At 51.2% G+C, this 16,232-nt stretch overlaps 1 protein-coding gene across 1 annotated transcript in view; it reads left to right on the top strand.

Annotated features, from left to right (window-relative positions):
• The first annotated feature begins 10,598 nt into the window (after positions 1 to 10,598).
• RIPOR2 (RHO family interacting cell polarization regulator 2) overlaps positions 10,599 to 16,232 on the top strand; it is a 140,764-nt gene continuing 135,130 nt past the window's right edge. The window contains exon 1 of the mRNA XM_066246709.1: positions 10,599 to 10,618. The gene's annotated coding sequence lies outside the window, so the exon portion shown is untranslated. The remainder of the gene's footprint in view (positions 10,619 to 16,232) is intronic.

The raw sequence follows: 16,232 nt of genomic DNA, 5'->3' as shown, positions 1-16,232 counted from the left end.
CCCCCAGCCTGGTTCCTCCTCCTGTTCCCCTTTCAGAGGGCATTCCTGTCCCTCCTCACAACCTTCCTACGTTTCTGCTCTGGACATCGCCATGGTCTGGGGCCCTGACGCCCGCGGCCACCTCCACGACTCCGTGTGCACAGCCACCGGCTCAAAGAAATGGCAGGGAAATTCCTGTTCTGAATTCACACACTTGACTTCCTAAAAAGTATACGGCAGGTTTTGTTGTTTTTTTTCCCTCACTTTAAAAAATGTGCAGATTAAGGAAAAGAAAAATGTTCGGCAACTCAAATGAGAGGAAGAAAAGTATCGCCTTTCAAAGACTCCCAGGCTTCTCGTTCTGAAGGATGGGCAGGAAAGATTTGTGATTCGTGCCTTGCTGTTTGCTTACTGACCTCCTACAGTGCTTTACGGCACAGGGGGAGGAGGGGTCATCTGAGTTAGTGACACTTCAGGTAACGAATCTTGGGTCTGCTGCTCTATACACATGGCAAGTTCATGCTCATATAAATATCTAATAACCCAAGCAGACCTATGTACAGCCAAATACACCTGTGCTTTCTTCTGGGAGTTTTCTGGTTTTAGGTCTTATATTCAAGTCTTGAGTCTATTTTGAAGTGTGCTCTCAGTGTACATGAATGTTCCAGTTTCATTCTGTGGCGTGTGGCTGTTCGGTTTTTCCAGCACCAATTATTAAAAAACAAACAAACAAACTTTCTTCCCCATTGTATATAGTCTTGGCTCCTTGGTCATAAGTGAACTGAACACACTATCTGTGGGTTTATTTCAGGCTCTCTCTCTGTTGCATTGATCTATGTGTCTGTTTTTATGCCCCTACCATGCTGTTTTGATTGCTATGGCTTTGTAATACAGTCAGAAGTCAGGGAGAATACTGCCTCTCCAGTTTTGTTCTTATGCAAGATTGCTTTGGCTATTCGAGGCCTTTCACGGGTTCAAACGAATTTTTAAGATTTTAGTTCTGTGAATAACGCCATTGGACTTTTGATAAGAATTGCATTGAATCTGTAGATTGCTTTGAATAGTATGGACTTTTTAATGAGGCTAATTTGTCCTATCCATGAGCACAAGGTATCTTTCTATTTATTTGTATCTTCTTCAATTTCTTTCTTTAGTGTCTTACTAGTTTTCCAAGTACAGGTCTTTTATGCCCTGGTTAAATGTATTCCTAAGTGGGTTTTTTTTTTTAGTGCAACTGTAAAAGGGATTGATTTCTTAGTTTCTTTATTTTTTTAAAATTTCCTCCTGATAGTTCATTATTAATGAGCAGAAATGCAACAGATTGTTGTATATTGATTTTGTATCCTGCAACTTTGCCAAATTTATTAGTTCTATTAATAGTAATGGTGATGATGAGTTTTTATTTTAATCAATTATATTCTGAAAAGAGTTTTTAAAGAAAGAAATTTTGTCCACAGAAATTTGGTTTTTTTTGGTTTTTTTTTTTCTCATTTTTCTGAAGCTGGAAACAGGGAGAGACAGTCAGACAGACTCCCGCATGCGCCCGACCGGGATCCACCTGGCACGCCCACCAGGGGCGATGCTCTGCCCACCAGGGGGCGATGCTCTGCCCATCCTGGGCGTCGCCATGTTGCGACCAGAGCCACTCTAGCGCCTGGGGCAGAGGCCACAGAGCCATCCCCAGCGCCCGGGCCATCTTTGCTCCAATGGAGCCTTGGCTGCGGGAGGGGAAGAGAGAGACAGAGAGGAAAGTGCGGCGGAGGGGTGGAGAAGCAAATGGGCGCTTCTCCTGTGTGCCCTGGCCGGGAATCGAACCCGGGTCCTCCGCACGCTAGGCCGACGCTCTACCGCTGAGCCAACCGGCCAGGGCAGAAATTTGGTTTAAATTCCAATTTCTTCCTTCTTTTAAGGCACAACTATTGCTGGAGGTTAAGAGAGGGAGAACAGGATGAACTTTTTTATCTGTTCCTGTCACTTTTGAAAGGCCTCATGGTAATAAAAATTCTTCAGAAACTGTTTTTTTTTAATATGGGACCTGTAACAATGCATCATTCAAATGTATCAAAGCCTATTGACCTCTCTTTCTAATTGTTCACTAGAATTAGCATCCGTGTACAATTATTGTCCATATCCCTCATTAGTTTTACAAAAAAGATTTCTTTAAGTTTGATATCAGGGCATAAATTTTTTAAGGCTTCTGATACATCTTAATAAATTGCCCTCCTTCAGAGTATCCACAATTTGTCTTGAACGGGAAGGAGTGTGCCCTGTTTCCTTAACAACATTGCTACATAGTCAGGTATTTATGTTAAAAATATACACATTGGTCAAAGGGGGAACAGTCTGGGCTTCAAAAGGAAAAAAAAAATGCCTGCCATCAGTTGAAACACAGCAAATCCATAACAATCTATGAATTCATAATGAAACACAAACAAACCATCAGAGGTCACCTTTGGAGGTTGCTAGGACACTGACTTATTATTCTAAACTTTTCTGATGAGATAAATCACCTATTTGTCCCTTCTTCCTCGTATGAAGTCTATTTCAAACCAACTAAACAGATCCTGAGGGAATCTCAGCTAAAAAATAAATAAATAAAAAGTAGGCGAGCGATAGAATTTATAAAATCACCGTTGTGCAGTCTTCACGCAATCATGGAGGAAAAGGATGATTAGCCATGGATGTCCAAACTCTCACCGAGGAATCATTCAGGAACTTTACAATACAGGGGTGTGGCGGCAGACATCCCTGAACCCACCGATGGGTCATCACGTCACTAAGATGGGACAGCCAGACATCTGTGCCTCGGGACTTGCTGAACAGGAAGTAGACAGCGGCACCTGCGAGGAGGAGCCTGTCCTACCAGGAAAACGAGCTGCCATCTGACCAGATCTCACCTTGTCTAGATCTCACTATGAGTTTATGGAAAGACTAGGAATAGAGGAATGAGTTCGGCTCATGCACACCGTGAAGGGAGGGAGTCATCAGCCCAACCCAGAAGGCAGGACACTCTACAGGGAAGATTTTCAACAAATAAATAGTATGTATTGGCTGAAACGCTGGGAGGCGTAACGTAATCAACAATTGATGGAGGAAAGGTCTATTAGAAGAACTCCTGCTTTTTTCTTTTAAAAATGGAGAAATAGCAGAATGATAAATTCTTACATATTACATGATGGAAAGCCAATATTATCCAATGAATATTATATACACATTCTCTAGAGTTTTTTATTCTTTTTTTTGGGGGGGGGGAGCGAAAGAGTGAGAGAGAGAAAGAGAGAGAGAGAGAGAGAGAGAGAGAGAGAAAGAAAGAGAAGGGGGAGGAGCAGGAAGCATCAACTCCCACATGTGCCTTGACTGGGCAAGCCCAGGGTTTCAAACTGACGACCTCAGTGTTCCAGGTTGATGCTTTACCCACTGCGCCACCACAGGTCAGACACAAACTCACTGTTTTGGTGGCAGATTACTCTGGCTATCCCTGAATTTCCTTTAGTCAAATTCTATGTGTCTGATTTTTCTGGGACCATGTGTCAGTTTGCAACTTTAAGGTAACACGTTAATTAGGAGGCTCCCTGAGCTAGTCAGGATCAGATGCGTTTGAAACTGCAAGGCTAACCCAAGCGCTTTGGGTAGTAACCAGCAGGTGGCAGCACCCGATAGTTTCTCTCAACCCAACATATTGAATAAAACGCTTCTCCTGGCTTCAACAGAAAGAAGCAAATCTGTAACACCTTATCCACTCCTATTATTTTTCTATAAAAGCACAGCTCCTTGTTAAGTTGTTGTATATAACCATCAGTTTTTAACTTGCATTAGCAAACCCAAGTCCCAGCCATGCCCCCCCCCCATCACTAAACACAACTGTCTGCCTAAATGGTTCAAGTAAACTTCTGTTCTTAAGAACGTTTTGCCTTCCCTGACTTTGGAGGTCTTTCCAGGACTTACGTCTATTTAACAACTTTATGCCATGTGTGTCTTGAACTTATATTTCTTTTTTCCTTACTGACCTGGTTCTATGGGGCTCCCACAAGGTGACCCCACTTTCCTGGGCTAGAACACAGGAAAAGCAGTGACAGCCTCTAGGGTGTGCTGTCTGCTCAGTATTCAGCATCAGGACCGCATCAGAAAACAAGTAAGAACCGCATAAGGGCTCAGGATGGGGTGATAGGCATGGCTGGGCAAGGCCAGTGGGCCAGGAGAGAGGCCCCTGAGTTAAGGCTGAGAGAAAGGACTTCATCTGAATGCACAGCAGAAAGAAGAACAGCTGAAGAGCATCAGCAAACGTGTGCATGACCGTACTCAAAGCCCCTGCAGAGCAGGCAACAAAAGTCAGTGGGCAGTATGAGGGGAGGCATTAGAGAGTGGCGGGGACTGTGGCCAACTAGAGCTTCCGTTCTGCTCGAAAGGCACTTACGTCATTGCTTGTAACACTGTCCAGCCCCTACATTCCCCCTAATGCCTGCAGCGAACTGGATGCCAGTTTGAAGTCTCAGAGAGGCTAGCTAATTGCTTTAGCTCTTTTTCCCTACAGCCTGTCAATCTTCCATGCCTAAGTGCAAGACCAGAGGTTCTACCCAAGAAGGTAGACACGAGGGCATCTCTATCCCTAATGGTTTTTTTCCCCCTGGACTTGTTTATTGTAATTAAAAAAAAAAAAAAAAAAAAAAAAAAAATATATATATATATATATATATATATATATGTATATATTTAAAATTGGAATTAGTAAATAGTTTTGTAAACTACAAGATAAGGGCCCTAGCCAGACAACTCAGTTGGTTGGAGTGTCATCATGCTACCCCAAGGTTGTGGGTTCAATCCCCGGTCAGAAGGTCAGGGCACATATAAGAATCAACTAGTGAATCCACCGATGAGTAGAACATAAACCCATCCCTCTCTCCCTCTCCCCTCCTCTCTCTCTCTCTCTAATATCAATAAATAAAATGTTTTAATTACAGGATAGAACAGCAATTAGTTTGACATTTTAAGGTCAAAGCTTATTTGTCGAGTGTTCATCGCTGTTGGAAGGAAAAAAAGAAACATTATCATCAGACCTGGAACTTCCCACGGGCCACTTGGGACGCTTGCCCCACCTCCAGTGACAACATGTTCCCGGCGGTCACTTTCTTTCCGTTCCTTCTCTCTCCTCGGAGGTGTTTCCATGGCAATGAAACCACGCTGTGGAACATGCGTGGTCATGACACGTGCTGTGGAAATGGAGCCTGCAGAGATTATGCCTCTCGTGAATAGAGCCTCCACCCCTGCTAGACTGATGGAGGAGGGGACTCCGCCCACTCTCGTCCCCTACGGTCCACGGCTGAGGTGTGCCTGCCGGGATCCAGCGTCCACGCGGTCTCAACGACCCAGCATCGCGGACTGATTTCATGTTGCTCTATGGCGGGCGCCCCAGGCCTCAGGAAGGACCGCAGAGAATAATAGTGGATTATCGCTTATTTTTAGAACTGCATTTGGAGAGACAGCTTTCAAACCGCCGTGAAAGCCCCCTCCCCAGCCTTACAAAAGGCCCCCTCCAGTTGCCGCTCCCCTCCCGGGGGTACGAACACCCCTCAAAACCTCCACAGGGAAACTAGAAAAATGGATTTCTAGGGGAAGAAAAAAACCCAAGCCGGAGAGTGCTTCCTCCCCAGTTACTATAACACAGGGTCTGGCACCCCATCGGTCAACGGGGCTCCTCGGGGAAATGGAAATGCGGCGGGTGAGGGGGACCTGGCGGGGGTGTCCTGAAGTTGGCAGAGTGTCCGTCCGGAAGGTCCTCCGAATTCTCCACTGGGGTCCAAACGTGACAACCGCGAGGACCCCGCCCGGTTCTTAACTTCCCTTCCGGCCCTGTGCCCCTCCCTTGGGGGCGTTTTGGGGGTTTGTTTTTTTTTTTTTTGGTTTTGTTTTGTATGTGTGTGTGTGTGTGTGCACGTGCTCGCTCATTGCAGGAGCTGATGTGTACGCGGTGTGTCTGTTGCCATGACAACCCAGCAGCCAGTTGGCCCGGGCTTCTCGACAGCACCAATGTGCCCTTGAAGAGACAGCTTGTCAGAATCTGCCAGACGATGTTCCCGCCCGGGTTCACACAAAAGGTTCACAAGGTTCCCGACGGCCCTGGGAGGGGAGACGGGCTGGGGTTTGGCATGAATGACGTGGCCGGGCCAGTGGCTCCTGTCTCCCGCTGAAGTCGTCACCTTCCAGGCGGCCATTCCAGTGCCTGGTGTGTGTGTGGGGGGCACTGTGCATCCCCCAGGAGAGGGACAGAGAAGTCAGTGCAGGAAACATCTCAGTGGGGACCGGAAAGGGGGCTTTGGCGGACTCTCGGGTGACTCATCACTCTCCGCATTTAATAATAAGTCATTGTCACCGCTGGGGTCCTTGTGCCTCTACTGGCTTGTCAAACGCCTGGGTGGGCGCTAGCCAGAGGGGGATAAAGACCAAGAACGCAAGCCCAGGGCAGGATCCCAGACCCGCTCTCCCCACACAGGCTGGCACTGTCTGTCCTCCGCCCGGTGACCAGAAGAATTCAACTCCACACATTTCGCGCCAGGCTGCCATCTGCACCAGTGGACGGAGGGTTTGCCTACACGTGTGTGGGGGGCTCTTTGAGACCCCCACTGCTCTTTCTCGTCTCGTCCTTTCCGCCTCTGCCAAGTCTCCTCCAGGGGCTGGACTGAGGCAGGGAATGAGAGCCGGTCAATTCAACACTTAGCTCGCCAGGGGGTTTTACGAGGAAGGCGGGAACTGGCGAGATTTACCCAGTCACGGGGAGCACCGGGGGCTGCTGGCCGACCTTTGGGGTCACCAGCCGTGTCTAGCTGGCTCTCTCTCCGGGCGGCTCCGGTGACCTGTCTCGTTATTCCATTCAACGCCTCTCATAGAGTCAGTGAAGACCAGCTTCTTGTGATGGTGGTTTCTATCGTTATCTCCAAAGCGAGTGCCGTGGAGAAAGGTCCGGAGGGTCTGCAGCTGACGTCTGGGGGGGTCATCGTTTCGCCAGGACGCCTCCCGGGGATGAGCTGCAACTTGGCCCTTTGAGGGAAATATGAAGTCCAGTGGGTTTCGGCCACAGACATCCGATGTGTCTCTCAGTGAAATCCGTGTGGACCTCAGCTCCGTCCCTCGTCAGATGCAGCAGTGGGACAGCATACGTCTGAGATCTAAAATCCGGTTTCCCTCTGAGAATTCTGGAAAACCTGAGCCCCAAACATGTTGATACAGTTTAATGAACTGGATTTAAAAAAATACTACAATTAGCTATTTAAGAGAGAATCGGCCCCCCCCCCCCACACACACACAAATAATCACCATGGAAACCCCTTCCAGCTCAGGACCTTGGGGCTGCTCCCCCTCGATGCACTTTGACCTCCGCCTCTTGACTCAAACGCCACCCCAAACTTACTTAAACTAGGAAGCCAATGTAGAAACTGCACGTTTCTGGCTCGGACTATTACCTCCGTCAAAGTCAGGGTGACCATCTGCTGTGGAGGGGGTCGAGCACGGCGTGGGAGGGTCCAACCCGTTTGAGCACTCGCTTTCCCACTGGACACGTGGATGCGAACTGCACACACCAGCCGCGCAGAGACCAGCTGCAGCCAAGGTCGCACACTGTGGTCCGCGGCTAAAACTCAGCCTCAGACACTAGGCTTGGCCAGCGCGAGTGGGCTGGACCTTTTTTTTTTATGTTTGGTTACCTGCATTTTAAGAAAATAAAGACTTTATCTTAAAAAAAAATTCAAATTTCTTGTTTCTAGGACCTCGTGGTCACAGTCCCCTGGGTGCAAACGTGGCGCCCCTGTAATCAGGGCAAGTGACCCATCCTGCCCACCCCGGCCCTGCAGGGCAGGCTGCGGACACTTGACTTACTGACTATTAGGGGACCACCCACTGTCTTCAGACCACCCTCGGAAGAGCCAGGAAAAAATAAAATAAATAACTCATTGCATTTTTCAGTGAATACAACCTGAGTATCATCCAATCGAGAGTCAGAACTTCCCTTTGGGATCTGGACTTGATTTCATGATTTCTTTGCTCTTTTTGTTAAAGAGAGAGAGACAGGAGAAAAGTGTTCTGAACGCTGCTGATGACAGCCATGTGGCAGGGGGCATGCTATTTTTGTGTATTCTGATGAGCACCTCCCCCTGAGCCCAGAGTGTGGAAGGTGGGGGTGGGGGGGCTCACCTCTTGGGAACAGAAGGAAAGGAAGAATTAATCAGAGGCTTCCAGGGACTGAAGGTGGAGAACAGCCTCACCGGGAGAGGTGAGAGTGTGCATAACAGGCTGCACACAGAGGGAGGTGTCCTAAGAACCAGATTGCTTTGCAATTCCCCCTCCCTCTCTCTCTGTTCCCTGGGACAGTGGCTCTTTCGGGGTGGTCTGAAGACAGCAGGGGGTCCTTGAGTAACCTGTAAGTCAAGCCTCTGCAGCTCAACCTCCCACCTCCTTGTCCGCAGGGCAGGACAGGGGCTGGGGAAGATGGAGCACCTAAAACAATAATAAAAGTCCTCGTCTCTATTGCCGGAACAGAGTAGAAACCTGGGTGAAGCGAATCCAATAGGTGCCCCGGCGCTGGGCTATGGAGAACCCTACTCAGCCTCTGGTTGAGCAAAGCCCCCCTTCCAGAACCCAGAGCTGAGACTCCCAGGGCCACCGGGCAGTTCCTCAAGGCTTTCAACCGGACAACTTGTCTGTTTTCCCCCTAAAGCAGCAAGAAAGGAGAGTAGATGTGCCTCCTCTTGCTCAGCCAGCTCCCCAGACAGCCGTGCCCCATTGGGCAGCTCGACCCGACTCCCTGGCCCCAACACCCCCCCTTCCTGCGGGGAGAGCTCTCAGAACTGGGCGCTCCTGTGGGTGTCGCAAGGCCATGCGGTGGCCGCCTGCACTCCGGTGACTCACTGGCCCTGGGAGGACACAGGGGGCGAGAGGCACAGACAAGGAGGCAGCGTTCCAGGGCACCTTCACTGGAAGGGCGATGACAGCTCCTCGACAGACAAGGAGCCGAGGGAAGCTGAGGTGTGTGGGGGGGACGGAATGGGGGGGCTTTGAAAGAGAGGCGAGAGTTTAAGGTCAATAGACAATTGCAGTTTGTTCCAAAAAGAAAAACGAGTAATTATTGCTTTAAAAGCTGTCTGCTCCTTTTATGCAGTAAGGGCTGTGAGAGCCAGCAGGGGCTACAGCAGCACTCTGTCCACAGGTCTAACCTCAGTGAAGTGCTGGCTGGTATACAGAAGGTGCTCATAAATGTTTATGGAAGGGAGGGAGGGAGGGAAGGTAGAACAGAGGCATAAGGGCACTGAAATAATTAATTTAAAATATATCTTGATGCCTGACCAGCGGTGGCGCAGTGGATAAAGTGTCGACCTGGGATGCTGAGGACCCAGGTTTGAAACCTTGAGGTCACTAGCTTGAGCCCAGGCTCACTGGCATGAGCGTGGGATCAATGACATGATCCATGGTCGCTGGCTCAAACCCAAAGGTCGCTGTTATGAGGACCAAGGTCACTGCCTTAGCTGGAGCCCCCCAGTCAAGGCACATATGAGAAATAATCAGTGAACAACTAAGGTGCTGTAACTATAAGTTGATGCTTCTCATCTCTCTCCCTTCCTGTCTCTCTGCTTCTGTCTCTCTGTCTTTCTCTCACACAAAAAAATAAAAATAAAATATACATTGGTATATGAGGAAGAGAGAAAAGCTGGGTGTGTGGATGTTAACTGTTCATCTCTGTGTGGAGACTGTTCTCATTGTTTTCCTTTTATGATTTCCTGTGATGGTCTTGTTTTCCTAGAATTAGCTCTTGTTTGTTTAATAGAAATATTGCAAAGTAAGGATTCCAAATTTTAAGAGTCTAGAAGAGAATATATAAAAGTCACAGTAGTTCTGGGTGTTGGGCGTGGAATTCTAGGGTCTCGTTTTGTCCATTTTCTGAATGTCCTCTTGCTTGTATCTTGAAAACATTTTTTTTAATGAACAACATTAGTCTACTCTGGGTGGTTTCGAAACCACAGAAATGTATTCCTCATAGTCCTGGAGGGCGGGAGGCCGAGATCAAGGTGTGTGCAGATTTGGTGGTTCTTAGGGGCATCTCTTTGTGTCCCCAGGTGGAAAAGGTCATTAGGGAGGTGTGTTTGGTGGGGAGTCTCTTTTATCCACTCAGGAGGTCCCCACCCTTACAACCTAAGCACCTCCCAAAGGCCCCGCCTCCTAATACTATCACACAGGAGGTTAGGTTTCAGCATTGAATTTGGGGGGCACAAACGTTCCGACCGTACCCCCAAGTTAGTGAGTCACCGTGGTCCCTCGGATAAGGACTGGGTTGTCTGAGCCGTCTGTCCGTGAAGAAAAGGCGCAGCTAAAGAGGAGAAGCAGGTGAGGCTCTCCGCTGTGGCATACTTTTCAGTTGGCGGGGGGGGGAAAAAATGTCTGTAGAGATTTTGGTTTTTAAATCCCCGTTGGTAAATACCTGTCACATTCGCCAGACGCTGTCCTTCCTCCCCGCTGATGAGAACCTGTGTTTCTGACTCTCTGTTCACGGCGAACAATTATTTTTTTCATTGCGTGAGAGGAGACAGAGACTTCTTATGCCTCTTTCGAAGAGAAATTTGAGACTCTGGATATTAGAGAATACTCGGCCATCCAACAGGTAAACGGGAGCCCAGAACGTCACCGTTGCGTGAAGTCTATCTAGGCAGACCTGCGCGGGTCGGTGGCCCTGTGCCACGCTGGACGGGTGAAGGGAGAGTTTTGTCTAACACGTGAGTTGTAATCGGGTTCGGGAACACTGTGAGCGGCAGCTGGTGAGACTGAGGTCCTCTGTCGATGACAAAGCGACCCAGTCTGGGTGGATTACTACTAAACGAACGAAGGGTATTAGCAGAGGGGACAGACCTTCTATTTAGGTTGGTGCTGTGACAGTAACCACACTGAGGAGCCTCCGGGGCCATCTGACTCACCCTGGGATGTTCAGGCTACACCTGCGCCACGGACAAGGGCGTCTGCACCGGGGACGAGTCGGCGTGTTGGCGGTTTGGATGCACCCGGGGACGAGTCGGCGTGTTGGCGGTTTGGATGCACCGGGGACGAGTCGGCGTGTTGGCGGTTTGGATGCACCGGGGACGAGTGGGCGTGTTGGCGGTTTGGATGCACCCGGGGACGAGTCGGCGTGTTGGCGGTTTGGATGCACCCGGGGACGAGTCGGCGTGTTGGCGGTTTGGATGCACCGGGGACGAGTCGGCGTGTTGGCGGTTTGGATGCACCCGGGGACGAGTCGGCGTGTTGGCGGTTTGGATGCACCGGGGACGAGTCGGCGTGTTGGCGGTTTGGAGTCGGTCGCTGTTTCACAAGCACCGCATGCTCCAAGTCTTGCGTTGCGCAGTCTGCCCGTGCCGCCGGCAACCCCGTCACAAGCCCGGTGATGCCGATTCCCTTTGCGTGCCTTTGTGTTTTCGGCGATTTAACCAAGCAGGCGATCGGAGCCTCTCTGTCCGTGACCGCGGGGATGTGGACTTGAGGCTTCTCCTGCATCCAGCCAGCCGCTCCCTCCCTGAGCCTCCTCCGACCTGGACTCAGCGGACAGCTCCCCGTGGCACAGGCGCCCGTCCCCCGTTTCCCTGCGGGGGCCTCAGGCTGGCTGGTGTGTAGGTCCAGCACCAGGAGCACCGCGGCCGGGCCCTGAGCCCCAGGGGCCCTCTGACCACACTCCGGCCAGCCCGCCCCAGCTGTCCCCCTCGCCTCCCCCCCCCCCTCGCAGAGCCAGCCTCGACTCCTGACCGGCTGCAAGTCAGGGAGTCCCGTCCTGGCAGACAGCCTGTTAGAGGCCAGGACAGGCCACCAGGGCGCAGGGCGGGCCAGCCACCGTGCCCTCCTCCCCTCTGGGTCTACAACATGGGCTCTGGGCTGAGACCTTGGCACTGACTTGACTTCCTAAGCCATGTGGGTGAGTTCACGTACATGCTAACGGTCACTGACGCGTACATTCCATCGGGCGTTCACTACGGGGCCGGACGCAGGTCAACTACTTGAAATGTATTGTCTCGTTTGGTTCCTCACGGGAACTCTTTAGATAGGGACTATTTTTGTTCCCAATTACAGTTGATCTACAATAGCATATAGTTTCAGGTGTACAGCATAGTGATTACACACTGACACACCTCACGAGTGTTCCCCCTGCGGAGTCCAGTGCCCGCCGGGCACCACGCACAGTGGCTACGATGGCATTGGCTCGATTCCCTGGGCTGCACTTCGCATCCCTGTGACTGTTCTGTAACGAACGATTCACGCTTCTTAACCCTTCGAGCGGGACGAGCGTTCATTAATTACGTCCTCGTGCCTCCTGACAATCCAGAGGACGATCGATTTATTTCAAAAACGTGTAAGACAACGTTACGAAAAGGCAAATGTGTGTTCTTCTTGTTTCCATAAATTGATTATCAAACAAACATGATTTTAAGTTAATAAAACTGGAACTGGAACTAAATTTATTTTTTGAAAAAAAACCCAACTCACTCCCGGGGGGTCAGTGAGCATGAAAAAAAAAACTCACGACGCAAAGGGTCAATCCCTTCACTTTTTCACCCAACCCCCTCAGCCTCCTTCTCCTCTGGCAAATCCTCGGTCTGCTGTTCTCTGTGTGACCCAGGAAATGTTACAGAAGGAATCGAGTGTCATAGGGTTAGAAAATTGCAATTAGCGATTTGCAAAAGTATAACATTTTGACTAGTGTTGAATGAAGGCGTTTCCCATTTATGGGGCCCTTATGATGGCCACCTGGCAAACGACTAATAGTTCATCCATGCACAGGCGGAGAGCCAGAAACACCAGCTCACGGCCCTGAGCCTCGGGGAGGCCATCGTAGGCAAGTCACTGGGAGCAAATGTTCTTCTGCAACGTCTGAAGAAGTGTAGGCACCAAGACATTGTTTTTCTTTTCTTTTCTTCTCTCTCTCTCTCTCTCTCTCTCTTTCAGAATAAATATTCAGTGTCTGACTATGTGATAAGCTCCCTTGGCTTCAGAAATACGTGATTAGCAAAATGCCACACTAACCCAGAATGAATCTTACTAGGACAGTAGTAGTGAGGCCAGTTGAGTGACTTAGAAACGGAACTTAAAAAAAACCCAAACAAACGCTTCTCCGCATTCATTCTGCGCACACTGGCAACGTTAGCCGCACTCGCTGACGAGTCACGCGTTCTCTGCGGGAACAGACGGCGGAGCTCGAAGAGTCTGAACCCCGGGAGGAGCAGCCACCTTACTTCTTGAACCCAGCCGGTAATTGTTAACGGCCCTTGGAACGTGGGTTCGGTTAGAGAATGCTTTTGGTTTTCATCGTCTCTCCCTTATAATGATATGAATTTTTACCACAACTATGTTTTCCTTTTGTGACCAAAAAAAAAAAAAAAAAAGATGTTTTGGAAGCTGGAAACTGCTAAGATGTGATGATGATGATTAACCTTCGAAAGGGTGACACTCGGACCAATGCCCCGGATGGTGGGGAGGGGGGTCGTTTTCCATCCGTTTACTCCTCACGCCCAGAGAGCTGAGACCCCGGGGCCGTGTCCGCAGCAAATGCTGCCAAACCCTGTTTCAGTCACACCAGGGACAGGTGGGCCCCCTCCTCTCAAAGCCCCTTTGGGCTTACAGAACAGTAATTAGCATTGAACGAGCCTGTCGCAGGTGCTAGAAAGCCTTCTGAGCCCGTTACAAGCCCGGCCTCGTCGAGCCCTCTCCACAGCCCTAGGAGGGGGCGCTGCTGGGACCTGGATTGTAGGGAGGGCACAGCGGTGGCAGAGAGAGGTGACGGGACTTGCTCAAGGTGCGCGGTTAGACAGCAGGAGAGGCGGTGATCAGACCCTTTCCGCGGGCAGTGGGGCTGCAGCGTCCGCAGTGTCATCCCTGAAGAAACTCAGGGGACAGGTGACGCAGGCTAAGCTGGGTGGAGGGGCAGGCAGGAGGCCCAGAGCCTGCCCAGCGAGGCCCAGCTGGTCAGCCGGGCCCAGGAGGTCCGTGCGGAGGCGAGGAACCGCTCCCCAGGGCTGGAGAGAGAAAGGCCCTCCCCTCCGTTGTGTGGTCTGTGCTGTATGTATCTCCGTCCACCACTGTATCCCCTTCTTTCCTAACTCAGAATCCTGAGGCCTTGGAGGTCAGCGCGCGGGGTAGGCAGGAATTTATTATGCCGGCTGTTTCCTTTGAGGACGCCAGGGGCTCCGCGGGGAAGGGTTTCTGTGGGTTGCTATGCGCTTCCTCCTTCTCCCTGAGGCCAGGCGCAGCCCTGGGGACACAGACACCAACCGCTAAAAGCCCTGTCCAGAGATAAAAACGCTTTATAGCCCCTGCTGGTCTGCATCCAAACGCTACACACCCTTTTGTTCAAACGAAGGAGAGCGAGGGCGCCGGCCAATCCTGATTATTTGAGACCCACCCCTGTTTTTGTATCTCCTGCCGAGGTGGAGAGAGTTATCCCACAGAGAAGAGAGAAGCAGAGGAATTTGAGAGGGACGGGCCGGACAATGAATGAAAGTGTCCATTCAGAGGACCAGAGAAAGGACATGTGCCCACTCCCCTCTCTCCCTGCCGGCCCCTCCAGCTCACTCTGCCTCCCGCTTCAACCCTGCAGCCTCACTCGCCTCCCAGAGCCCAGCTCCACGCCCAGGGAAGGGTCTCTGCCGTGCTGGGCGCAGGGACGTGGCTAGAGGCGTGGAGCAAGGCGTCCGTCCGTCTGTGCAGCTGCCAGCACTCCACACGGCACCCCTGCCGGCGTCCCCAGTGTGCCTGTGGGTAGACAGGTGGGGGTTGTGGCACTTTGTGTGCCCACCGTGCCCCATTCACCCTTCACCTCCCAGGTGTGAGAGCCAGATGCTTCCCGGGTTCACCAGCCATAGTGGCATCTGTGGTTATCACAGCAAGAGAAAGGGAAGGAGACCCACAGCCTCACTGTGACCTGTGCTCCCCTGGGGGGGGGGCACGCTCTATTTTGTAAAATTCATTTTTATAAACGTGCGTTATCTTTGTAAAACACTATGTCGTTGGGTCACCCTTAAGATGCCCAGGTGGGGCCCTGGCCGGTTGGCTCAGTGGTAGAGCGTCGGCCTGGCGTGCAGGAGTCCCGGGTTCGATTCCTGGCCAGGGCACACAGGAGGGGCGCCCATCTGCTTCTCCACCCCTCCCCCTCTCCTTCCTCTCTGTCTCTCTCTTCCCCTCCCACAGCCGAGGCTCCACTGGAGCAAAGATGGCCCAGGCACTGAGGATGGCTCTGTGGCTTCTGCCTCAGGCACTAGAATGGCTCTGGTCGCAACAGAGCAATGCCCCAGATGGACAGAGCATCGCCCCCTGGTGGGCATGCTGGGTGGATCCCGGTTGGGCGCATGCAGGAGTTTGTCTGCCTCCCTGCTTCTCACTACGAAAAAATACAAGAAAAAAAAAAATAGATGCCCGGGTCCTGCTTTCGCTCACTCGTGGTGACACGTGAAAGGTGTGCAGACGTCCGAGGAAGCATGCACGTGGCTCAGCTCACTCCGCTCCACCCGGTACTAAATGAGGAAGTGCTCCCCTCTCCCTGCAGATGGTGGAATCAGGGCCCAGTCGAGGAGAGAGCCATTCACAGCAGCTCACGGTGTCGGCCGCCTCTCCGTGGCTCTGGGCTCACCGGTGCTGGGACTGCAGACCAGCGAAGAGAAGGCTGGGATTGCGTCCAATACTCAAGGCCAAGGAGCCCACGCAGGCTTCTCCGATGAAGCCTGGGGCACAGGGGTTCAACCTGGGGACGTGGTTCCTTCCAGACGGCTTCTCTCCCATCGGACCCCCTACTTCTGATGTGAATGCTTGGTGGTCAAAACCGTGGTCACCAGCCACCTGGTGGCAATAACTGTGTTTGCCGCCATTTATTGAGTTTCTACTACGCACCACATACATGACTTCATTCGTTTCTATGAGGGACATATTCCTGTCCCCACCGTGCGGAGGAGGAAGGTGTAACCGAGAGACTGGGGACCCCCAGGGCTAGCACGGGGGGCTCAGGAGAACGTCGAGCCCAGACCGGTCCGTTTTAATTTTATTTGTTTTTTACAGAGACAGAGAATGAGTCAGAGAGAGGGATAGACAGGGACAGACAGGAACGGAGAGAGATGAGAAGCATCAATCATTAGTTTTTCATTGCGCGTTGCAATACCCTAGTTGTTCATTGATGGCTTTCTCATATGTGCCTTGACCGCGGGCCTTCAGCAGACCGAGTAACCCCTTGCTCGAGCCAGTGACCTTGGGTC

The sequence above is a fragment of the Saccopteryx bilineata genome, chromosome 11 (genome assembly GCF_036850765.1).
Source record: "Saccopteryx bilineata isolate mSacBil1 chromosome 11, mSacBil1_pri_phased_curated, whole genome shotgun sequence".
In the NCBI taxonomy this organism is placed as follows: domain Eukaryota; kingdom Metazoa; phylum Chordata; class Mammalia; order Chiroptera; family Emballonuridae; genus Saccopteryx; species Saccopteryx bilineata.
The sequence above is the reverse complement of the archived record's forward strand: the minus strand, read 5'-3'. Positions and strand labels throughout refer to the sequence as shown.